This window comes from Rhinolophus sinicus, chromosome 3, assembly GCF_057876585.1.
Source record: "Rhinolophus sinicus isolate RSI-liver-muscle chromosome 3, RSI-T2T, whole genome shotgun sequence".
Lineage (NCBI taxonomy): Eukaryota > Metazoa > Chordata > Mammalia > Chiroptera > Rhinolophidae > Rhinolophus > Rhinolophus sinicus.
The window spans coordinates 57,759,896-57,787,574 of record NC_142503.1 but is presented as its reverse complement, the minus strand read 5'-3'; the positions used below and the strand labels follow the sequence as shown (position 1 = coordinate 57,787,574).

At 34.2% G+C, this 27,679-nt stretch overlaps 1 protein-coding gene across 4 annotated transcripts in view; it reads left to right on the top strand.

Moving 5' to 3' along the window:
* LOC109448670 (uncharacterized) overlaps positions 1-27,679 on the top strand; it is a 139,795-nt gene that overhangs the window by 101,703 nt on the left and 10,413 nt on the right. The window contains exons 4-6 of one of the 4 annotated variants that reach the window (XM_088796605.1): positions 15,741-15,828; positions 16,239-16,411; positions 17,519-17,562. The gene's annotated coding sequence lies outside the window, so the exon portion shown is untranslated. Of the gene's footprint in view, positions 1-15,740; positions 15,829-16,238; positions 16,412-17,518; positions 17,864-27,679 lie in introns of those variants that run through there. The other 3 variants (XM_088796604.1, XM_088796607.1, XM_088796606.1) reach the window with 3 other exon arrangements.

Here is a 27,679-nt window from a genome sequence, read left to right as displayed (position 1 = left end):
GAATTATTAATATTACTTAATAGCACAGATAGGACCTGCACTCATAATCATCTTTTTTCTACCACTCCCCCCGCCCACCTCAGGAAACAAAAAAAAAGAAACGTGGTTATAATTAGAGATAATTAGAAAATGCAGTAAGTGTTTATTTGGGGCTTTCTCACATACCCTCCCGCACTGCATGCCAGCTTCCCATCTCCCAGCCATGATGGAAGCTCAGAACACAATAGGAACACAGCAACAATATGAATTGCAAATACATGTATATCTTTCACACAACTTATCTTATTGACTCTTAATAAAATGAGTATCTTCTAAAAAATATCCTGAGCTGTAAATTGCTTTACTACTGATGACGGGCTTTGAAAAAATACTACACATGCCTTACAATCAACTAGACAGAGTTGTGTTAAACAGAATTGCTTAGCTCTTGTCTGTAAATTACTCCCCTCCCTCTCCAATAAAGGAATGAATCTTGCTTAATAATCTATGCCGCTAAGCATGTGTTATAACTGTACATGTGAAAATCTTCATATTTTACATATCCCACACTTTAGGACAACAAGCCTTCCTCATAATGTTCTCATATTTAACATTTTCCTACACAGATAGTGTGAATTTTCAAGAATACTGACATACAGATCATTTAATGCAGTGCCTCCCACCATCCCATTTTCTCTCATGTGCAGTTCCAAACTATAACTGTCTTGAAAGATATTCATAAATTAATTTTGCTGTCTAGGCAGTTTAACACACAGTAATTAAACTGGAGCTATAAACAGCAAAGCATATACATGGACTTCTCGGCTTTTAATATTAATTTATTAATATTAATTCCTAAAAATAAGTGGAATGATAATATGAAGGTGGAACTCCATTTTGGGGGAAAATAGGTGTGAAATCAATTAAAAATTATTGTAAACTAAGTTAAATTCCTAGTGTTAGTGTTAATTAAGTAATTCAAAAGAATTTGTGTCTTTATAGCTTAAAAAAGAAAAAAAATTTCTTTTGCACTAGTGATGTATACAAAAACGTTTCTGTTAAACTAGCTCTACATATGGGAGGGGTGTGTATTGAGGGTTGGGGGAACACAGGAACCTGAATACTTGCTTTGTAAATATTTAAGCTTTTTGCAGGCTAGAATGCAAGGAAGAAACAAAATGCTAGCCGTTTACCTTTGAACCCTTTTGTGAAATATCTTAATGTTGCCAAATGTGAATATAGTGAACTTAATCAGTAAATTTGACTGAGATTTATGAACTTTTTCATTCTAAATGCATTTACATATACACAAGCACGTATATGTACATAAATTTATTTTATTACATCCATTTTACACAAACTGAACCTTAAGCAGTTGAAGTACTAAAAAAAGCCAATCAAAATACTCTTCATATATCCTTAAGTCCATAAACCTCTTTAAATTGTCTCTTTTAAAAAAACAGCTAAATTATGGAAATGCACACTGCATTACAGAATATTTGCCAGTTATATCTTGATTCATATTTGAAATTCCCACAAGAATATAGGCATGACAGTAATATAAACCATAGAAACAGGCAAAAAAAAAAAAAGTAGAACACAGGGACTTGTAAATAAATCCATGAATATCAAGAAGCACAGATGCTAAGATTATGCATTTTTACCAGTACAGTTCGTGCTTGTAAACTATAAGGCCAGACATTTGTAAGATGCAGTGTAGCAGGCCCTGCAGAGGGAGGGAGAGGAAGGACAGACAGAGAAAAGTGGGGAGGAGGGAAGAAGGGAGGGAAAGTGAGAGAGAGAGAGAGAGAAAGACTGAGAAAAAAGGGGGGGGCACATAGCCAGACACAATAACGCATAATAATGTTAACATTCCTGCATGTCTAATGGCTTAAATATGCTGTGTGCCTCACTCTGGCCCCACACGGCAGCTGATGTCAAAGAACCATTTAATATTTTATCAATAGTCCTTCTTTGAACCAAAAAAACCTCATTTTTTTCCTATTAAAAAGATTCAGGGGTTTCCAAGCACAAAAAAAATTAAATTTCTTGAATGGCAAAATTTTGACACAACATATTTGTGAATACTTCATGTTCAGCAAGATTCACACCATTCTTCAACTCGTCGTACATTATTTACATCTTAGCAGTGTCAACATGTCTTATTTACCAAGGAAACAAAGTCATATTTTTAGCATCTTTTTTCACATTAGGATTGTATAGCTTTATTTTTTAATTTCAAAGAAACCCATTGATTGAATTATTATTATAATATCAGTTGAACTTTTAGGTGTTTTTGTGTGTATGTGTGTGGAAGATATTGTTTTCTTGTTTGACAGATACTATGCCTGTAACAAAGAATGACTGAATTGTCTTAACAAAGAAGATGAAGGCTGTATATGTTGGTTACAACAGAATAACCACCTTCCAGATCTCTTAAATCCACAATATATGTAGTGTGGGTCCTGAGTGGCTTTTGTTTTCAATGTCTTTTGTAAGCTTTTAGGGTTTTTTCTGCATCAAATGTCAAGTTAATTTACAGGGCGCTATTACTGATATGTTTCCTTGGTTTGTGGTTTTCTGTGAAAGGCAGGCAGCTGAGACCAAGTCTTAGGCTGGGGGGGGGGGGGGGGGGGGAGGGGCAGTCAGCTAGCCCGTAACACATACACTGTACCAGGGTCTGTAAATTGGCTGCCTGTATGACAGCAGGCCCAGGGAAACCTCTAGTCTTCATTTGCATGCTGAAGAATATCCAGGATTAAACCGGACTGATTTTCATACAGGATTTAGACCTGACATTTATTATTCGGTTCACAGACCTCTTGAAGGAAAGTTTGTTTTCCACTCATAGATGAAAAATCTTCTAAGATAAATAAAGACTGTCTTAGCAGTAACAGTAAATAAATATCTTTACTGTATTTCTTAGGAATTTATCATATGTGATTACCAGAGAGATGTTTCCCACCAAATTATTATATTTTTCTCTTTAGCAATTCTAAAGAAAAATATCTATCAAGGCACCACTTAGTATAAAATACATCCATTTAATTCTGGAAGTTGATTTTTCATAAATAAAACTTAAAGATAGATACTTTTTTTTTTTTAGAACAAATTAAAACAATATTGGAGTAGTAAAATACTCTGAAATGCTTAATTTTACTTCTGCTCCATGTGTTTTTATGAGGACAGAGAAGATTTTGCTTATATTGTAAGCATCAATTACTTATTTTTATATAAAACATGAAAATTATAAATGAATGCTACACGTGAGCCCTATCCACCCAAATTTATAACATAGATAGTTCATTTTCATTGCCACATAGATCCATACAATATTTCAGTGTCTTTTAAAATTTAGGTACTAATTATTTGTCTAAACATTTATAATCTGATGCTTTGGCAATATTTTAACCAAATTTAGGTTTAATTTCTAGTGTTCAAACAAAACATATTTTGACACAGTACCAATATGAAGAAACATGGTAGAGTTGCTTTACATTTTCTGGAATCCATTTTCAATGTGGACCAGAGTAAAGACTGCAAATAGTGATTAAGCAGACCCAGAAGAAATTTAGGATTCCTTATGTATAAAACACAACAGATTTTTCAAGTGCATTGGAAATACACTTTATACATTTAATAAACATAAGGTAAAACAATACAAATGTCAGCAATTAAATATATTATTGTTTCTGTCAGTGCGTATGGAGAAAACACTGTAAAATCTGATACATATTTGAATTTTTAATGTGTCAATGGAACTTTTGAAAATGCATGCCAGTATTTGATTTCTTTATGGATATTAACTTATTCATAACAAATCTTAAACATAAACAACATAGGATGTAGTTTTTGAAAATTTTTTTGTTTTAATGTTGCATTTTACTGTAAATGTACATATGAATCACATTTACTTCTCCAAATCAATTTATGATTATACTCAGTAAGAGATATGTGTTATTAAAGTTTTAGACTATATCAGTGAACTTTTTGTAGTGAGATGTCAGTATCACATATACAATTCAGATTATTAACCAAGCATTTAATAAATGAACAAATGAATCCGTCTAGTTTTGCCTTGTTTCAATTACCATACATAACATGCACATGAATAATCAGATTGTTTACCAAAAGTTAGGTAAAACCAAAGAGTAGAAATTATTGCTGTGAAAAGATTTTGGTCATCTTTTGTGTAGAAATATTTCTCCTTTATATGTATGTCAGTTACAAATGTTAACATAAATATTATGGTAAAATATGTCTACACATGCAAAGTGAAGAGAATCAAGGCACTTATTTGAACAACTCAGGCTAAACCCTTAGTTTTGCTTGCAACAGATAATTGAGGCAAAAGTGTTTTTCCTTGGAATTCTCTGGATGATTGCATCAATTCTTCACTTTGCTTTATACATGTATATAGACATAGCAATGTGTGTCTCCAGAAATTGCCACTTTAAAAAACATGAAAATACAGAACACATTCATTTATGACACTGCTACCTTTCAGACTTAATACACCACTGAACTTATTTATTAATCAAATTGGAATCTTTAAAAATGGGAGGGGTTAAATATATTTTCCTAAGTAATTATTTCTAAAGCAACATACAGTGATATTTAGATGTAGCATATAATTATATATGCATCATGCAAACTAGGTTTCTTCAACTTTCTCTGGCATACTAATGCCCCAGTATCCTTCGTTATTATTTCTATTAGTAGTCTACCTCCACAGTAGGCCCTGCTAATTGTATGGAGAGTATTCTTGATGGTGTGTTACCAATATAGTACTGAGGAACATTTAATTGTGAAAGTTTGACCCTCAACCCGAAATCCTGAAAGTATATGCTTGAAAAAAAGGAATTCTGAATCCAGTGGTTGGAATGGGGAGTCATTTTCAATCAAGCCAATTTTTAATGACTTCATTGTTAATGTACTTAAAAATATGGCTGGTATAATCACTTGAACTCACACAGTTATTTCGTCTTTTTTAGTGACTGCAAAAGAAATAGTTATTAATTACCTCACCATTTAAAATTCTTGATACAATTCACATTTACTTTAAACTCAAGATGTCTCTCAATCAAATTGTGGGGCTCTTTATATCTTCAATATAATTACCATTGTACAGTATTCGTGACAAACATAAGGAACAAGGAAAAGGATTTTTCTTGGTAATCATTGTAAATATAAAATTGTCAAGCTAGTCCTAATTAGTCACTATGATAAAGATAATATGCAAGTCTCTAAGAGATGTAACAGACTTAGAACAAAATTCAAATATGCCACAATTAGATTATTGTTTCAAATGCTTATGCTTAATAAAGTTGGTGGACCATATTTGCCAAATAATTCTGTCAGGCAAGCAGTCATAGTTTAAAAGTAATTAAGCAATTCAGCCTCATCTACAAATGGCACATGCAAATGTCCATGCTTTTGTTGGTTTTGAAATGTGTAAGATGCTTGATAAAATGTATCGACTAGGAAAAAAATTCAGTATATTATACTTTTTAAACTTCAACAGGTAGAGAATCATTTTTAAAGTTGCTTTTAAAAACGTTCTAGTAAAGCATTTGAATGTTTAATATTTGTATTATTCAAGTTCTTACCATTTCACACTACTCCCTAGAGAAGGGCCAAGAAAATATTAAAAATACTATAGAAATATAAGGGATAAGATATTTGTCACTCTCGTTTAAATTGATGTATGCTGCTGTCCTATAAACGTCACATCAGATAACCCTGAAAAATTACCATGAATCTCCATAATTATGCATATTCATGATGCTGTTTTGCATAGTGCTAAGAGCAGACTGCATATGGGGTGGGATGTAAAAGGGGGTAGAAGTGATGTGACAGATTAAAATTATTACCAGATCATGGAAATAGACATAGCAACAGTTTCATTTTGTTAGGTCTTACAAAACAAAAGCATATCATAAAATTGCATAGTAATTAAATAACTAGAAAATTTTCTCCTACACATTTCACCATAAAAAGTTAACAGTGATAAGCTGACTAGACATATGGTATCACTGTTACTTGAAATGTACTTATATTTATGATAGATTCCTATGTACGGGACTATGTCAACTGGAAAAAGACGACGCTCTGCAACTTTTTTTGAGAGGGGAAAAGGGGGAGTGATGGAGAATTTTCAAGTCTTCTGAAGTACATGGGTTTCTTACATGGTTCGAAAGCTCTTGATGAGCTGAGTGCAAATCATGTAGGTACATTTCCTCTGATAAATATGAGGACTGAATCATATTTAGTAAATGGTTAAAAGACTCTTAGAGATAGAAAAGTTGCCTGGTGTCCACCTCAATAGTTTTTTGTGCTGAGGCAGACAGCAGAGTTAATCAGGGACTCTAGAAGTAATTATCGACAGAGTTTGGGTAATACAAATGCTTGGGTAAACAGCGATTGTTATTTCCACAAGACTGTGAGTAGAAACAACAATACTGGTATTGTCCTCCACTTCTCATTAAGAGGACTGAGGAGGGAGTGCTGTACTGCAAGGCGGATGGGAAACTGACAGGCAAACTGTGTTCAGAACGACTCTCTCCTGATCTCACTACCACAAGCTCTGGCTTTTGGCATCAGGAGTGCCAGCTGCATCGGGAGAAGCCAAGCCTGTCATACCATCTTCACATCAAATATTCAGGGTACAAGAGCTAGAGCATAGTTAGAGCTTAATGAAGAAACAAATACAAAAGGGGAGATTAGGCCTTGTTAACACTTACATTCATTTGTTCTTATAGAAACTGCACTGGTTGGATTGTTTTATAGAGCTCATTCTTTTTTCTCTTAAGCAGAAAAGTTACATTGAGGATGTATTTTTTTATATTGTAAATACACACAGGGAAAAAAATCATTCAGTTTCCCTGTAACTATCAGCCAGCAAATTGTTTTGTCAAAAATGCCACTTGAAACAGTGATGTCCATGACAATTGTCAAAATTGGTAAATAAATACTTTTCATTTTTTTATATTAATAATATTGTACTTCTTGCCACATGAAGTATTTCCTTGCATACTTAAGTGGTACCATTACATTCTTTTGAAAAATTGGGATGTGAAACTTTATCTATTGTTATTTGATAGCAAATCATCTCCTCTTTGGGGTGAAACATTTATATTTCATGGCACCACATTACTTTTATCTTCAAATTAATTGCATTTGAGAAAAAGGAACCATATTTTTGAAGTTCACTATAAACTAGCCAGAAAGTTTGACAGCAGAATGCTACAATTATTTTTTATTGTTGTAAGCAATCAGTCAACTGTACAAAGGTATATTGTGTACAGCTGCAATGTAAAACCTATTTTTGTTTATGCTATCTGTCAACTACTTAATATGGCTAAGGTGCATTCTAAATTATATTATTCCAAGGGAAACAAGAACACTTTAATGGAATAATGTACTTTGTATTCTATACTCTGTGTAGGGCTTACTCAAGAAAGGTTCATAATGCGTATCTGTGGCTCTTAAACTTTAGATACATGTTAAAAGAAGATAGGCAATTTATTGTAGACTTTGAAGAGAGGAATGTGCAATACCTGTATTGGGACTGAGATGTTTGATTTTTATAAATTCTCGCATATTTTAGATACAAACTCTATAAGGAGACCATTCATATGCTTTGCCTTGGTTAGGATGAAAAACGATATGGACAGCTAGGAATTCTTTCAGAAAGTAACTTTCTATAGACATATGAAAAGACAATACCCAAAGATAACGCAGCTTTGATTTATTTTTAAATGACAAAAGCATTTACAATAAAGTATACTATAGAAATGGCCCAAATTCCAAGTCATTTTATATAAATTAAGATAGCCCAAGGTAAATTTATACCTATACTCATATAATGACGATGACAAAGGAAGACATTATAAATTAGATTTTGTACTGTATAAGTTTACCATTTCATATAAAGCAAGACTCTACATCTCAGATATTACTAGCAAATTATTCCTTAATTTTTGAGGGACGTTACTTGAATTTACATTGGCCTAACATGAATGAGTCCTTCTTTTTTCTTTATATGTCCTAAAGAAATCCAGTGTTTTCAGCATACTGGGAATGAATCTCTTTTATTCTGGTGGTGTCTGGAAATAACACCAAATTAATGTTACGTGCTGAGTTCCCCTGAACTTTTACTGTTTGTGGTTTTATATTTGGGTGACATGATTTTGTCCACGATATAGAAAACATTCAAACGACAGTGGGGCTTGAAATACTCAAAAGTATCTCATATTTCCTAGTACACATATTTCTCAATACTCTGAACTCACAGATGCGACCATTTTAAGATGACTGCATCTTAAAACGTGAAGCCCTGTTGTAGGCAGCTCACCTCATTACAAACACTTCTCAGAGAATTTGTTACAATGTATTTATTGATTAATCATTTAAATGGCACTTGGTATTTATAAATAATGATTCTCATATGCTTTCAGTCCAAGTGCAGTTAAATACTGAATATTGCTATTTTTTATGCGTTAATTTTATTAAGTTTCTCCACTGGTTTATAATTAAACATGACAGGTAGATTTGTATGTTGTCTCCAAATGTGTTGAGGTACACAATAGTAGTGATGTAATTTTTGTGTGTGTGAAAACAAGTAGAATGAGACTATATTTTTCTTTCCGATCAATAGAACTCCTTGTTAGAATTTTATTAATAATTACTTCAGCATTAATGTGACCACACTATTCCATGCATTTCTAAAACTGTCCAACCAACTTTAGCTGATGCAATCAATTGTGTCAATAAGACATGCAACTAGAGAAAGTATGTACAAGAGGATCTTTATCTTTGGAATTCATTACATCTGGATTATAATATAAAATACACATGTGTTTTTTTTTAATTATGTTACGATAACAGCATGATAGAATAGAGTAAAATAGTCTATGCTCCCAAAAACAAAATTTGATGAAGATTTGTTTATTGTACTATAATCATCACTTGTTAATAGTACATATATTTAAACATTTTACTGACAAAAATGAATGCAAGTAAGTTTTTTGTTTGAAAATGTATGAAGCTGGATTGAAGTTGTAGAGTTTAGGTGAGAGTAGATACAGTTATGAGTACTAGTATTACATACATTTAATTGACAGTGATCTGTCTTCATTTTGGATTACAAAATATTATTTAAAGCAGTTTATATGTATATAAAATTTAATGTTAATTTGCACAGGTTTATAACTTAGGTGGACAAAAATAAAAGAATAAATTGTATTTTCAGTTAGAACAGGAAGTATCCACCCATGAATTTAATTAAACTTTCCTTTAAAATGAATTGATTTTATGTGAAACATGAGCTACTATATGAAGAATCAACTTTTCTCTTAAAAGTGTCAAAAAATTTTTGTTTGTTAAGAATAGAACAATTCAAATATAAGTAAAGAAATTAAATATAAAGGAATATTAGATATTCGGACACTGAATAAACTTTTCTTGAGTTGTTTTCTCTTTTGAAAGATGTCACCTTTGCTCAGAGTTTTAATGAGAATGAACTTGCTACATTGCTCTCACCCACCTCTTGACCTCTAGTAGTGTGGGACTTTATAGAGGGAAAGGGGCATGCATAGAAATGGAGTCATGGCTGGGTCTAGCAGCAACCCAATTTCTGATGTAGTATCTTAACTTCAAGCTTGCTAAAATTAGAGGCACAATCCCACTAAGAATTCCTCCTGGTCTCCACCCCTATTGCAGAAAGAAAAGCATACTTTTCTTCAAGGGAGAACTGACTGAAGAGGTAGGAGTGAGGTGGTGGGGGTTATGTAGTCAGAGTTCTTTGAATCTGAGCTCATGCTTGTTTGTACCAGCTAAGTGTATCTTTGTTCACTCGCTTTTCCACAGGCTTCTATATCTAAGGGCTTAAAAAAAAATCCCTTCATCCAAATTCTAGCTTGATTAATATTTCCACTCAGTACGGATTCTGCTTGGTCTGAGTGAATCAGGTGGTAATTTTGGCATATAAGAATCTGAAAGAGGGCTGGCCTTTGAATGCTTCTCTGCACTTTGAGCCAATTTCATTGTCTTACTGAGCCTCAGGAATTTCTTCCTTACCTAGTAACTCTAAAGATCGCATAAAGTATCATCTGACAAAACAACTACTGCTGTGTCTGGAACATATGAGTAAGAGATGCCCCAGAATCGTGATTGGATTGAAATTTGAATGTATAGATAGAGTCCAGGATAAATTCAGAGCTGAGTGCTTCTTTAAGAACAGTTGTTTTATCCTGAGAGGTTCAGGGGGGACCACAGAGCCCCTTCATCATCTGGGAAAAGCGAGGAGGCCCAGTATGGGGCTGCTGCTAGATTCTCAGGTCAGAGTTCCACATTTAACCAAACAATGGGAAACTTTTGAGTCTTTCCTCATAGCTGCAACTTAGGCAAGATTTGAAAAACAAACACAAAGAATTAATGTTGGCACAGTGATTTTTTCTTTGGTTTTAAACACAGAATCTGACATATAATAGACTAAATACGCAAATAAATAAAGGTGAATTTTCAATATATAAACTACTGAAATTTGAAAATAAGTAAATCCAAGTTTATCCCTACCCTGTCCTTTATTTATTCTTTTGAGTATAGAAAGTTCAAGGGACTTTAGGAGAATGAAGGACAATCTAAATTGAGCCACCTTTATGTTCACATATGTTGAAGGCGGAACTACTTGACATACATCTTTATGGAAAGTACTTTAAAGTACCGTAATAAACCCACATGAATGCATATTTGTTATGCAATTTTTTTTCACCACAAATTCTAGCAGTCACACACTTATTCATGGAATAGTCTATCATTTCTTCATAGTACAACATTTATTTAAAATATTTTCTTAAATAATATAGTCAGATGTTTACTAAATATGTCCTTTAACCATTTCATGAAGAAGGACATATTTTCAGATATCACCACATACATTTGGGTTTAGTCAAGTTTGCCGATAACTGGGGGTGACAAAAAAATGTACACATTTTAAGAAAGGAAAAAACTATTAAAATTATAATACAATGAATGACACTAGCATTCATTTGATTAATGCTGTCTTTTGCGTGAACGTCATACTATACATTGCTACCATAATTCAACTCAACTTTGAAAAGAAATACATAGGTAACAGTTCTTAAAATGTATACATTTTTTTGGCACCCCGGTGTATGTAGGCCAACAAAAATGAGTGCCTCCGCTGTAGGCACTGTGTTGACCTGTTAACCTGAATTTCATTTCTGACTACTTTTGTATTTAAACTTAAACTCCATAACCTATATATGCACAGGGGATTAATTCTCATTTGAGAATTATCATTCTACTTTAAAATAACTGTAACAGCAAAAATAGGTGTTCATTCCAACCATCAACTTTTTCAAGATTTGGAATTGTCTTCTTGAGAGTTCTTCCATACAGCAGAGTGAAGAGGAACTTACAGTATGATACCATCCGGAGGAGTTTGCAGAAATGCCACTTCATAGTGAATGGTGGCATCTGTGGAGTTGCTTTATTGTCTGGCATTCATAAAAATTATACCACGTCTATATACATTTAAGTGCTAATATAAATATGAAAACTTTCTAACTTATATTTTCTTAGTGAATATAACTCACACAAATCTCAACGATTCAAAATAAAACCAGATGATGCTAATATTTTCTTTCTAGTATAAAACTTACATATGGGAAAATTATAAAAATACAGTCACCTCAAACTAACAATAAACATATGAATCAGATAAGTATTTTACAGCAGCCACCTGATAGTATCAGCCCACTTATAAGTGGTAATACTAATGTAAAAAAGTGTACGTTGAATATTCAACTTTACAACTACATCAATAAAAATTTGAAAGGGAATTATCTTTCTTTCTAGGAAACACAAAAATAAAAGTTTATGCAAGAAAATATTTCTATTTCACAATTTATTTTCCTCATTGTACTTTGGTTTTAAGACCAAAAAGAGCCTCTCTGTACACTAAATTTAATTTTGATCATTTTTTTATTCTAGGAAAATTGATTGTGATCTCAGGTCATTATTAAAATACCTGTTTTAAAAGTGTTCAGTGGTTATTTTGGGTGAACTTAAATAACACCTATCATATGATTTTTCACATAATGAATATTTCAACTGAAATATGAAATCAAGATGATGTATTTACCTTTGTTTCTACAGTACTGTATGATCTGATAACATATTATAGAAATTACCCTATTAAAAATAAATAATAAACTCTATGTTCAGTGTTTTTTGGATAATAAACATTTCTCACAGTTGCATGTTTAATTTTAAGATACTTTCTTATTATATTTTAAAACATATGTGACCTGTTCTTTTTAAGAACTTATTGAAAAATCTTTGGCAACATTCAGCTTTTTCAAATATGTCAAAGGTAGATCCTTCAAGGGTTTTTTATCCCCCCCCCAGTTTTTCTGAACAAATTTAATCAGGCAGTATAAATACTATATATTTATAGTATATAAGAGCTTGAGATAACCACAGAGACACACGGGGGTAGTTAGTTGTGTCCTACTTTTATTTACTTTGAAAAATAATGTATCACACAATAGTTTTTACTGGTTATTAGGACTCAAAGAAGTACTAGTTAAATTAAGTGCCTCACTCATATCATATCATACCTCACTCATATTAATCCACAACGACATTCTAATAACAAATTTGCATTACTAAATCTTCATAATTACAAAGCTAATATTTTTCATATTGTTCATTTTTAGCCACTGCTACATTTTTGCTAGAATGAATTGTAATCAGCTTATAGTGCTATAATGTTAATAACATATTTTAATGCTAAAAATATAGTAGCTATCTTTCCTATAATGCATGCCTGCCAATTTTTTATATTACTGCTCTTTTCTGCATACACATGGTTATGTGTTTCTCATCAATCAAAATCTTCCCTCTCTCTCTTTTTTTCCACGATCACTCTTTCTCTCTCTTTTCCTTTCTTCCTCTATTTCCTCCAGTCTTTCCCTCTTTCCACCCAGGTCCCTTCCTTCCCTGCCCTCCATTCTTCACTGCAGAGTACAGTGAACATGTGAAAGAACATTCAGTTGTGGTTGGTGTCCTAACCTTGCTCAACTTCAGCATTAGCAAAGGGATTCAGTTTCTTGAATTCATTAATAGTGTGGTTGCCACAAAAGGCTTTGTAGTTCTCTCCTGAATATTGAGCCTAGCTTAATAACATTCCATTTATGTTAAAGACACATTTAATCTGTAAATGTGACCTTTAGAAGAATTCTCTTGTTTTTCATTAAAGAAACACTGCATTACAAATATTAATTATTCCTTGATGCCATATTTTAATTAACTAATCATGTGCTATTTGCAGCAATAAAGAATGTAGTAATGTATGTGCAGTAATGCTATGTAACGTAAGATTGAGATCAAAGAATCTATTGCTGCAGAAAAGGCGTGTTTTGAGTATCTTCTCTGGATGAGTTTGCTTATATGATACATTTAGTCTAGAATGATGCTTTGTTTTGCTTTGTGTGTTGTATTTTTAAATGCCAATGGAAGTCTGATTAAAATGCTGAACATATCGTTAGCCCCATCACTAATAAGTGAACGTTCACTGATGCATATTAGCAAGGTCTGGCAATGTGGTGAAATTGTCACTTAAGTGCTTGGAATCTGAACACAGAAAATGACAGGCAATGCCGAAGGTCCGGCTCCAGTGCATGTCTTCACTGTAGCTGGAGTCACTGGAATGGTGAAACCAGTTTAGGTTCAAGGTCGCTGCTGACATTCAGCTGTCATGGCTTCATTGTCTGTAGGCCTTCTCTCCATTGACACATTCAAGAGTACTTTATAGCAACCACAAAGAGCCAGTCAATTGATACCATTACACTTCATGCACACACAAACCACAAGCCTGTTCAGGACTGTTGATACAGTCTAACATTTATTCATTAAGGGAGCTATTGAAAATGCAACTTGCCCAGCCCCACTCTTAACAACATAGACTTACTTGTTTAGTCCAAACATTTAGCTACGTCTTTTTCAAGTTTTGCACAGCATTCTCTAATTGAGGTAACATTATCTGCATTTTAATGCTACACCATTTATGTCCAGTGAAAGATTACCTGAAGAACCCTGCCATTACCACACTAGTTTAAATACGGGCAGTCGTATAGAAAAAAATATACACAAAAGATGTAAGCGGGGGAAAAGGGAGATATTTATTTGTTCTGGGAGTGCCAGGAAATCCAATTGCTCAGAAATGAAATAAGAGTCTAGAGTGAAAGGAGGGAAAAACCTAAGCTTGGGTCAGGGAAGAGGCAGTGATTAGCTCCATTGTTAGGAGTTCTTTGAGCTTCGTTGGTTGTAAAGAAAAACCCACTAATGAATCTATTGAAGCTTGCCAGAACTTTGTGTGGAAGACAACTTAAGTTATGGTGCTTATCTAAAAAATGGTAGTAGAGCATGTGCGTATATAAAACAGCACATATGTCTCTTTATTAACAGCTTGCACATAAACAAAATTGTTTAAATATTGTATGTTGTACCAATAGCCTATTTAACATGTATATGTTTCAGTCAATATTCACAGGTCTTGAAAAAAAATCACCTCAGTGATGAGGAGATATAAGAAAATATATCCTATTTAATAGTTGAAAGGTAAGGGAATAGGCAGAAATATAATGTAGCTAACCTTTTTTTGGTTTTCTACCAATATTTATAAAGAAAGATCAGTTTAAAAGTCAAGCTAGAAGGCTGTTTCGTGGTTTGCATATTTTAAATGTACAAACAAATACTTCATTAAGGACTATAATCAATTGCTATTAAAAATAGTAGACTTTGGAAAAAAGGACCAACATGTCCATATACTGAATTTAGTAAAAAATGTTTATCATGTTTCCATCATATGCGGCATTTCCAACATAGAATCAAGTATGTTTTTGCAGTTTGATATAGTATTTATTATATATTCCCAATTAATGCTATGAAATACATTGATTGCACTGTCTAAAATAAGACTACCACTATTGTAGAAATTCAATTAAGCAGCAGTATACTAGAAAAAATAATTTTGACCAATCACTTGGTCAAGATCATTGCTAGTACCAGGAAAACGTATACGGTATAGTGAATAGAAATAGAACCTATTCTTCTGAAAGCTTTGTCCTATGTTAAGTTTTGCCAAATACTTTTAATTGTTATTGGTGAAGTAAAGTTCAAATGTTGAATGAGAAGAGATCCTTACCCTCCCCTTGCCTCCCTCCATCATCAAAGTTATACAGGGTCCCATGGCTTTTTCACAAGAATGAAGGTTGTCACTTGGGAAGTATGATTCTCTGCCTCTGAGTGTTATGTCAATGAATTCACTTATTTTTTTCATGAACACTAAATCATTATTCCTCTAAAACATACTATTTTTGCGCAATAGGAGTAACCACTAAGTAGAATTGTTTCTTAAAATGCCAAGGATCTCTTTACTTTTGGCATTTCCGATTTTTAACTGAGTTGCTGGGAGACGTTTTGTGGAGATTGTCTTATAGTTATCATGAAATTGTCTCTTTAAACCCATGTCTACACAAAGGAAGCTCCCATTGCCATGGTATTGAGCAACTGTTCTTCAGGTCTTTATTGCTTCAGTGATCAAACTAGCATAAGCAAAGGCTAGATACAACCAAATAAAAACTAGTTATATGGGTGTAGTTTTTCTCAAATCCAAACTATCAGGAATCTATTCTGATAAGATTTGCTAACAAGAATGTCTCTCTTTCTAGATTTTATGTCAGGAATTTTGTCTACTCATGACCAACAGAGAAATTTGAGGATGAGAATTTCAAGAGCTATATCAAAAAAATTGAAGAGGTAAAGGAAGTCAATATTCATAGAATATCTACTACATTCCAGATGTTGTATTGGGCACTTTACCACTGTTTTTAGTCTCCGCAACAACCCTGTGTATTTGGGGAGTATTATTATTTCATTTTATGTGGGAAGAAAGAAGCTCCAGGGTTTTTAAAAACTTACCTGAGCCCACAAAGCAAGTTAGGGGTAAAGCTGTGATTTATACTCAAGATCATATGCTCCTAAGCTTATGTTGTCTTGAATATCAATTTCAGCCAAAGGACTTTGGTAAAATTTGGCTAATGTTGCTGATGCCATTCATGGTGAATACTGCCTTCTCTTTTTTTCCTTTATATTGCCTCACTTCTTTTCAAATTCACTTCCTATAGTGAGCTTTTCATTCTGCCTTTCTCTTCCCTTCTTTCCTTCAGTCCTAGAAAACACTGAAGATCCATCACCGGCCATATCAGACTTCTTTCTATCAAACATCTTCCATATCACCTTCATCGAAGCAACTTCACTTATGAATGAAGATGATCTACCTATTCAAAACCACTTCTACTGGGGATTTTTCTTCTCAAATAAGGAATATTAGTATAAATCTGTAAGTCCAAAATTCTAGGTCTGTAAATATTACATTTATGACATATTCATGGTATATTAAAACAATTATGACATATTTTAATCTTTCAAGCTTTGCTATCTTTTATTTCTTTTTATTAATTTAACAATCTTTTCTAGGAAATTTCTTCTGAGATTAGGAAACAAACTTATATTAAATTACCCTGTATTTCCAGATTCAGATGAGGAGATGTATGTTAGTTTTATAGCCTATACCACAGTATACTTCTGTACATTGTGTTCTTGTGTGTGTGTGTGTGTGTGTGTGTGTGTGTGTATAAACATTCTAGGTATGTGTGTGTACCCTTCCTGTCTAACATTTAGCTATGCTTTGTTCTCACTACTTTTATATGGAGAAATTTTGAATATGTTTATGACAGTTTTTTCAAGAAAAAAACACTGTTTAAATGCAAAATTATCATTTAAATATCTCGGTCAATTTTGGGAGTATTCATTCATTTGAATGGCAAAGAAATTATCCCATTTGAAAATTAGAAAGGGTGTACAGTGCTTTTGTCACAAACACATTTACTTTTTCTCATAATGCAATTTTTCTTTGTCTGTCCAGCTCTATTTTCCAAAAACTATTCTAAATGGGAACTTTAAAAAAATGTCTTACTATAAGTGACATCAAATAATATTCAAATATTAGCAGAAGGAGAGTGATGACTGAGCAAACAATCTGACTTTCCTTCTCAAAGTTTAGCTGCAATTAGATATATATTTCTATTTTTAGTGATGTAACTCGGTAAAAAACATTTTGAAATTATTTAAATTGTATATTGGAAAACAGAATTATTTTCTGTAAATTCTCTTCATATGTAATTTTTCTTTTTACTGTTCTTTACTAATATACAGTTAAATTAAATATTATATGGCATGGTTATTGTTCATATCTCACCTTTTTGATAAAAAAATTTTTTAAGTGTTATAAGTAGCTTACGGAAAAAGTGAAATGTTTTAAGAAAGTGAAATATTCTTTTAAGATATGCTTTCAGTTAATTTCTAATCTAGAAGGAGGCTTATTTGATGGCTGTACCCTATAATTAGGGAGATCAGTAATCAAGACAACTATGATTTATTTTACTAGGATTGCTCAGAGATTGAAGACATCTGGCCTAGGCGACTCTAATGGTAAAATTCAAAATACACCTAAATTTGCTTTGTTACATGATTCTCTTTAGAGGGACAAAAGAAGAGGTTATAGTCTCTGCATGAGGACAATTCTGCAGTGTCAAAATCGAATAATGTTTGTTTTCTGGGTGTAGAATGTTGTATTGCATATCTAAGGCCACTAGGCACTTGGATGTACATCAATGAATACTAAACACTAGTTGATCTGATACATCCATATGCACGTACACAAATGCACATGGTGGTCTGTAATGGTTGAAAAATTACTTTTTACTTCTATTAAAAGATCTGTCACTTTTAAGCCTGAGTGGGATTTTGGAGAGGTAATCTCCCACAATAGAAAACTATGCTGCCAATAGTGGTGTTTTAAGGTTGTTTGTTGTTTGGCTTGTTGATGATGATTAGCCCAGGAGACACTTCCTTTCAGATTCTGTCTTCCAAACCCCAGGGCTCTGTTCTGGGCAGTTCAGCCTAGTGGAATTAAGCCTGACACATTTCAACTCTATTTCTTTATAAAATAAACATAAAACAATGGTTTAGATTTCTAATAAAACTCATGGAGCATGTGGGACTCCAACTTGCCCTGTTCTTTACACATCTGTAAATAAAGTGCATAAAAGAGGAGCACAACAGGATAAATCAACATAAATTTGAAATCCACTGCAGCATATTAAATGGCGCAGTCGCAGTCAAAGAGAGGCTGACCCCGCGGCTTCGTGCAGTTTGAAGCTAATTGTTTTCGTCAGGATGGGAACGTCTGGAAGTCCATGGCTGTATCCCACCAGTAAGGCTCCAGTAACTGAGCTGGCCCACAGAGAATGGACCCACTTTGTAGCGACACAGCGGGCTCAGACACCACCTATTCTGCTCTCCAAACTGTCATGCATAACAACTTTATTGTGCTAAATTGAACTTGAAAGCAACCAAAGGCTATGAGAAGGAGAGGCTATGAGAAAAGCGTGCTGTCAGCGCTGGCAAAGGCTGACCTGGAAAGTAGGCTCAGAGACAGGGGAATAAAAGAGCAGGCCCCATGAACACAGCATATTGTTTCATTTTAAAGTATGATTCCCATACCAGAGAAAGTAGCAAATGTGATGTAAATTTATTTAAATAGATTCGACCGCTTAAAAGTTTGCCAGCCGCTCTTATCCAACTTTCCCAGCTCTCTGATTTGTTACTTACAGTGGGAATATAATGACATATAGTCATCATTGTAACAGCTTCTTTGCAGGGGCACAATGATGATTAATAGCCAGCAGCAAATTTTCACATGGGCTCTGAAGCACTATGGCATTAAGCAGCCAAACAGTCCCAAATCCCCCTTTTCTGTTCCACTGAAAAGTCCCCTCCTTGTACCTTGCAGATAGGAACAAAGCCTATCTTAATTCCAATCAGCTTTTCCTCATTCAAAGGGAACTTCTCTTTTTCATAATTGATTCATGTGCATTTTTTAGTGTTTCACTGAGCTGAAGCCACTTTTCTCCTTTTCTCTGTTCGGCCCCACCCGAACCCCTATTTTTTTTTTTTTTTTTTTTTGAGGGAGTGAGGATTGGGAAACATTTCAACAACAACAATAAAAAAAAAAAGGTGTGTTTTTTTCTTCCCCAAATATTTGCTAAATAGATTTCTCAATTAGTATTCATTTGTGCTTTACAGTTAAAGGGTTTAAGACAAAAATTAACTCCTGGATTTCTCTATCCTTGAAAATGGTTTTAGCTATAAAAAGTATGAGCTCACTGAAGTAACTCTGGCGAGAGCCCCCAAGGATGCCATTTCGTTGGGGCAGTCTGAGTAGCTCTCGTTCCCACGAGAGACTCACAGCTGGAACAAGGACCGAGTCTCTTGCTCTGGACATTCTTTTTTCTCCTCTGTGCTGGTAGCTATCAGAAAAGGGAACAAGTGACCAAAACGAAAGACAGCAAATGAGGACCTCCTAACCCTCTGTATCCTTCCTATCATTTTACCTCATAGTAATCTCACATTATAATTATTAGCAGAAGCTCCTGTGCTATTTGCAGAAGTGCTTTCTCCCAGTTACACTTTCCACCTCCTGTGATAACAACACAAATGACATCAACCCATGCTGTCTGGGAAGGGGATTTCTACATGCCAACTCATTTGTGTTTCTATGACAATATAATGGCCATAAAGTACAGAGTTTTAGTGGCTACACTTTGCATATTTGTTTACATTTCTTACAATCCTTCCCTCATTTTTCTATACGAGTTGGGTGATCAATTGCCCCTGTTTGCTCAGGACTTATTTCATTTCTATTTGTCTTTACATAATTATTAATAGTGCTCCCTTTCATTCTCAATTTGATTTGAGCAATTTGCAAAACCCATACCTTTTGCTATTTCAACTACCCCAAATGACTTCTACAAACCAAAAGGGTGGTTTGTCTCCTACCCAGGACTGATTACCCTATTGCAGTTTAGGGGGAAGAATCAGACATGGAAACCCTGCCGAGGTAGCAGCACTGACTTTTGTCTCACCCACTGTAAAGAGGTTAGCTGACCTTATACAACTTCTTTGATATATGGCAGAAAGGAGGTCATTTGCTGAAATGAAAGATGCATTGCAAACCAGATTTTAAGTGTGGTACTCTCCTTCGTCTGGGTCACAGTTCTCACTGTGAACCAGAGCAACACATTTTCCTGGTCAGATAAAAACACTATGCCATGTTTTTGATGATGACCTTTCTTTTGCTTTGGTGTCTTCAAATGGTTAAATGAAGAATATATCAAGTTGATAGGAGGAAGTCTGTTCTTCATTTTCACTGCAGTTCTTACATTTTTTCATGAAAAAGCAACATATGAAAGTGTTATTATATGTCTGTATTATATTTTTAATCCAAAAATCTCAAATAGGTGAGTGCTTTATAGTCTTTGGGTTATAGAATCAAAGTGTCTCAGGGAGTGTTACAAATCCATAGGGCAATGTCCAGGAAGGCTGGATTTTGCACTTAGATTTCAGAGTTAACTGAGAGATGTGTAATATCATCTGTAGGCAGAGAAGTCCTTATTTACTGGCCACTGAGGAAGTTTAGTATGTGTTGTTTATTCCTGAAGGTATACGGAATAAATGGACACCTGTTATGCTAGTTTCAGAATATCTTTAGTAAGACCCTCAAATTTCCCACTTTCCATCAAACCATAGCCCATATTCAAATACCAGAAGAACATACATATAAGAATTATAACACTGTTCTAAATTCCTTTACAGGAGTACAGTCCCTGGTAAAACCATCATTCTTAGCCAAATTTGGCCTAGCCAATATTTATTGTGCATTTCATTCCATTTTTGATAATTCAGAAATAAAATGAGTGGAGTACATGAAAGATGTTCTGTGATGTACTCTTACACCCTTATTTTCTCATAATATTACTACTATAAAGAAGTATAATTAAGACTTCCACATCAACCATCAGTTTTGTTAGATTATGGTGATGGGTCAGCTATGAAACTCCAACATTCATGAAAAACACTGCTTTTTGCTGGCTAAGACAGAATTTGTAAATGAAACGACCCTTGAGACTCTCCGATAGGTTGCCTCTTCAACCCTGAGGTTATTTCATGAATTGCTAGGGACACACAGAAGGATGGATCCAAGAATACTATGTTCATATTGTCTACCGGCACCATTTGAGGAAGTGGAGGTTAGGGTGCCTCTTTAAGACTTTGGTTTGAGATTAAATGTTGCCCTTTCTTTGCTCTAATATATTCTCCCTCACCCACTCCATAGTTCTCTATCAACTTTAGAATGCCAAAAGCACTTATAGTATAAAAATCTCTTTACAAATTATGTAAACTGAGGCCAACAGTCATTAAATAGGTAGGGCTAACTCTAACTCAACCCTAATTCTGTCTGGACACCCAAAATATTTGCTTTATGTACATATACCATTCTGACTCTAATCCCAAACCAGCTAAACAAATATGTCATACCAGTGGTGATTATTTTATTACATGGTAGTATATTTAAAAGTATAAGATCTTTTAATTAATTTCTATCCTGTTTTCTTTGATATACTCAAGCTTTTGTCTTTACTCTTTTTTTTTTTTCCAAATTTTCCTTTCCTCTTTTTATTTGCTAACAAAACTCTGGTTTCCTTTCCAAATATCATGCAAAAATAGGCTCAGAGAAGATAAGCATATTTCCATGAAATGAGTCATAGTTGGTCTAAATTCTTCATTATGATTCTATTCTCCTTTGCCAGGGGTTGGGTAGAGATGGGCATGTGACTCACCATACTAAGGCACATCATAATCAAATTGCTCAAAACCAGTGAGAAAGAAAAAAAATCTTAAAAGTAGCCAGAGGAAAAAAGGCATATTGTACAGCGGGGGGAAAAAAGGTAACGATGACAGTAAATTTCTCGTTGGAAATAATGCAAGTTAGCAGACAGTGAAGCAATGTTTTTATAGTTTAAAAGACAAAAAAATTCTATACCTAGCAAAAATGACTTTCAAAGATGAAAGATGTTTCATACACACAAAATGACCCACACACCCACACTATAGGAGATGTTAAATTTCTTAAGGAAGAAAGAAACTGAGACCGCATGGAAATGAAAAGTGCTGAAAATGTCTATTTCATAAAGAATTTTTTCTTATTTAGATCTCTTTTAAAGATAATTGACCTCACAATTGACTTGTATATGCTATGTAAAGAACTCTCAGAACTCAACAGTAAAAATAAAAATCCAATTAGAAAATGTGCAAAAGATATAAATAGACATTTCACTGAAAAGATATACAGATGGCAAATAGGCATACGAAAAGATGTTTAACATCATTAAAGAAATTCACATTAAAACTGCAATGTGTACATCCATCAGAACGACTAAAATAAAATAAAAAATAGGGCTAGCGTCAAATGGTGGTGAGAATGCAGAAAAACTAGACTATACACTGCTGGTGGGAACGTAAAATGATACAGCCACTGTATTTCACAACAGTTTTTAAAAAGCTAAACATACACTTGCCATACAACTCAGCAAACATACTTCTTGGAATTTATCACAGAGAAACGAAAATGTGTAGCCATGCCAAAACCTATACACAAATGTTCATAGCAGCCTTGTTTGTAATAGCCCCAAACTGGAAATAGCCCAAATATCTCTAACATAGTAACTAAATTATGGAATGACTATTGATATGCATTGATATGCATGACAATATTGTTGTGAACTATTGATATGCACAACAACATGGATGGATTTCATAATGGTTATGCTGAGGAAAAGAAGCCAGACAAAGAGTACTTCTTATAGGATTCAATTTAGTGTATAAAATCCAGAAAATGCAAACTAATCAGTAGTGATAGAAAGCTGATTAGTAGTTGCCAAGAATTGAGGGAAAGATAAGGGAGTGGGTGGGTATCAAGGGGTTTGAGAAAACTTTCAGGAGTAACGGGTAAGTTTATCATCTTGGTTGTAATGATTGTTTCACAGTTTTATACATTTGTCAAAACAAATCAAATAGTCCATTTCAGTTTACTGCATGTTAGTTATTCTTTAAATTAAAAAAAAAAAGTAAAACAATAGAAGTGGAGTCTATTCCTCTCCTCCTTGAGACTTCCTTAACTAAGAGAATATGGCAAACTTGAAGTTGTGTGGTCTCTGAGATTAGGTAAGGAAAGTCCATGCAGCTTCTGTCAGTTTAATTTAGGACACTCACCTACAATATTTACTGAACCAGCATGAAAGATGTATGGCTCTCCTGAGTCCCCTCTGCTGGAGAGACCTCATGGTGAGACCACATGGAAAGGTCCTGAGACTATGAGCAGATAAAAGCTGCCCAGCCATCCTCCTTCTGACAAGCTGTCTGAGTACCAGCAATCATATCATTGCAACTTCATGAGAGAGATCCTAAACCAGAATCATCCAGCTGTATGCTGAGGGATAATAAAAGAGTGTTGCTTTATACCACTAAGTTTGGGGATGATTTGTTGCACAACAATGACTAGAATGCTACCTAGTCTATATTTTCCAGGTTAATAGTTTAACTTCCACTTTCTTTTCAGGAAAGATTGTTTTGGGTTAAGAAATGACTAAACATGATTAGTTTTATGCATTTTTTATGAGTTTCCATATAAAGAAATGTGCAAATCAGAAAAAATTATTTGTCATCATGTATGTAGTTTTAGTTTAGAAAAACTAAAAACCCTATCTATGGATTCAGAAAATCACTGGTGTCAGTCAAAAACCTTCTAATTTAGCTAAAATCAATTGATTGAACAATCAATCAACGAACTACAGAATGTTGAATTTTTGTGGAGGATGCAAAAAATAGCTGGCCTGTCACATCCTCTAGGGGTTTATCACCTGGGTGGTGAAACAAGACCTTTTTATAGCAGGATGTGGTAGAATTTCTTCATGAAAGAGGACAAATTTGAGCTATAAATGATAAACTATGAAAATCAAAGTTCTTTGAATGATTTTGAGTTACTTTATTTTGTCTCAGAGGAAAATTTCTTGTGCATAATTTTCCTATTAATATTGAACATCAGGAAATACAACCGGAATACTCTTATTTGCTAATGACGCAATTTCCCTCCCACAATTTATCCACTTTCTTCAACTCTGGATTATTCCTGAGTGTATATTTTTCAAATACTTTGTCTGCCTTACTTTGAAATAATCTTAGCAATGGGACAATTGTAATCCAGGTAATGTGAGGATGAACAGAGGTGCTGCTTAATGCAATCATGTTGAGAGGTGATGGATTGGATATACATAATAGCTAATAACATTAACCTGTGTTAGGTCTTCAAAATGATTTCAGATGTTTTTGCGTTCAAAATTTATAGAGTGGAAATGTATCTGACTTTCTACTCAGGTAATGCACAGCCGCTGCAAGAAGCAAGGGCCAGGAATGGAAGTAAGGACCCCAAAACTTATGCCTAGGTGGCCACATGAAGTTACATAATTTCTCCATTTTGAAACCTGTTATGTGCTATGTAATGCATTTTAAAGGTTTGGGTGTAGTAAAGCTGAGTGTTCCAGTGGTGTGTTGGAGCCTACCCACATTGGCTCACATGAGCCAATTGTTATAATTTCTTTCCAGTTCCACATAAGTGACATCACATTGGAAGCTTGAAACCAGCTAGGGTGGATTTACATCACAGAAATGGCAAATGCTACAAATCATGCCTTCCCGCTACCCCTGCTTATCCCACTCCAGAATAAATTGTTAACGTTTATTAGCAAAACCCTAGTTACATTTCCAAGTCTTTTGATGCAAATCAGTTTCAGTAGATTCCTTGGATTTGGGACAAGTTTGAAAGGTGATGAACTGTATTTGTTGATGAGGCCAATGCGAAATGGGAGGGGGTAAGAATGAGTTTCTGGAAAGTAAAAGAAACAGGTAATCAGTTTTCAAGATAGTATTTATCACAGGAATATGTATATAATATACTATTATTTATTATATTTATATAAAATCCTTTTCAGTTTCTGCCAATCCCTGTGGGATGAAAAGGTGACTTCCTGACTTCTCTAAGAGAGGGAAGAGGGAAATAATGGCTAGTAGGGGAGTGAGAGGTCTCAGCACCATCTGCTCCCGAGCACAGCAGAGGCAAGTCTAAAACTTCTTTAAGGGAAGGACTGTGCAGATGAGATATTTGACCATCAGGATTCCAGAGGCCTATGATGAGAGGTTCCCACAACAGGAAAAGTTCCAAGTAGTGTGATGTGAAGATAGAACCAATGAGTATTAAACACTGAAGCTAAGAGTTGAAGATATGGAAAGAACATTAATTGTAACTAGGTGCTAATACATTTTTAATATTTTCACTTTGTTGAATATTCCTTTAAAATACAGTGTGTCCACTAATAAACATTAATATTTAAATTTCACTATTTTCAAAAGAAGCTATTTTTTATAGAGAAAACTAATTGTGGAAAAACATGTACTCTGAATCCTCAAATCACCCCTGTGGCAGGTCGTGATTGGAGAAGCAATATCTGCCAGCTTGTGCGGTGTTCTAATACTGCCTTTGAGAAAATCAGTGGCCTCAGGAGTACACCAGACCCACAGGGTGACATATGATGGAGAGAAAGAATTTAAGCTGGCATGCTTATAAAATTTGATGTCACAGTTTGAGAAAAAAATACTTTGAGAAAGAATCAGACTGAAAGAAAATGAAGGATTTGGGAGAACCGTTAGTATGTTTCTTTCTTTAGCAGCGGGGTGGGGATCCAGGACTTTAGAAGCAGATTTGAACCATGATCAGAGATGAACACCTGTAATAACCACCATGTTTACATTTTTTAAATGTTAAATCCAATGATACCCAATGTATTGCTCTCCACCTCCCTTTTAATTGATTTCCCATTAACTGTTATTTCTGTTCCAGGGTCCTACTTGAATAAACATATTTGTTGCTCTATTGAAATCTATTTATCTCTAGACTCTTTAAATAGGAACCATATCAGAAGACTACAAATCTTGACCATGAAATGATGTACAAGTGCAATAATGTGTATACAAGAGGGGGCATGTGGTCTGCAAACTTTTAGATATAGTTTTCTAGTTAACAGGCCCAGCAGACAGCGTTAGTCCTCCATATCTCCTGCATATTTCCAAGAAGCGGAGCTTCTCTGGGCTATTACCTCCTGATATATACAACTTCCCTACACCTCGGCACTATTTGTTCTCATTGGTATTTATAACTCCCAGGTTTGTATCACTTATGGATTTCATTCATGTGTCATTTACCCCTTTTCCAAATAATTAAGCCCCAAATTACATTAGAGCTTGCTCAAGCTTCTTGCCACTTGGAAAAATCATCCATCATGGCTTTGCCAGTCAATCACCATCCAGCATTCACAAAATTTTGCAAGTTGTATAGCTTTATTAGTAGTCTTCTCTGCCAACCCTGGGGAGAATGAGGCTTACCCAGAGAATTACAGTAAGTAAAATGTGCAGCGGTTGATTTTTGTTTTCTTTTAACATTTCAACTTGAACGTTCTTCCAGTGTCTCTTTTTGTGGAAAAGTATGTTGTCCTCTGACCCTATACTGGTCAACACATAAATCAGTAAGATGGAAAATACTTTCACTAATATTTACCGAAGGTTTAATATATAAAGAAATATGAACATCATTTTCTTACATATTGCACTTTTATGAACAGCTCAAGTTTTAATATTTAGGTAGGTAACAGTTCTATTAGTTATGTTTAAGTTACTTTTTTCCTTATTTGGACCTTGTCTAAATTGTGGTAAATGAGGGAGTATTTGTTTATGGCTCTATTGCCATTACCTAGAACATAGTCTGACATTACAGGCTCTCCATGAATATTTTTTGAATTAATGTTAATAAAATTATTGACTAACAAATTTAATAAATTTATCACCTTATGATGATAAAAATTGGAATACGTTTATTTATTATTTAACTACAGTTGACATTCAATATTATATTAGCTTCAAATGTATAGCAGAGTGGTTAGACATTTACATAACTTATGAAGTGATCCCCCAATAAGTCTGGTACCCACCTGGCACCATACATAGTTATTACAATATTATTGACTATATTCCCTATGCTGTAGTGTACATCCCCATGACTATTTTGTAACTGCCAATTTATACTTCTTACTCCCTTCACCTTTTCCACCCAGCCTCCCAACCCCCCTCACATCTGGCAACCGTTAGTTTGTTCTCAGTATCTATGAGTTTGTTTCTGTTTTTCTTTGCTTGTTTATTTTGTTTTTAATGTTCCATATATAAGTGAAATCATATGGTATTTGTCTTTCTCTGTCTGACTTATTTCACTTAGCATAATACCCTCTAGGTCCATCCATGTTAGAATACAAGTTTCATGAATATAGAAGCCCTGTCTACATTATCTACTGATGTCTACTACTTAGCAAAGTGCCCTGGCAATATAGGATGTGCTTAATAAACGAGTCTTGTCCAATATTCCAGTGGAAATCACCCAAGTAAAGCATATCCATCAATCTTAGTGTAAGCTCCCTAGCAATTTACATGGTCAGTTATCTGAGTCACTGTCACTATTTCTCCAAATACTTCAGTATATTCAATATTTAAGGAAAGTTGTACAACATGTGTCCTATGGCTTCAGTATTTGGCACACTTTCAACTTCAG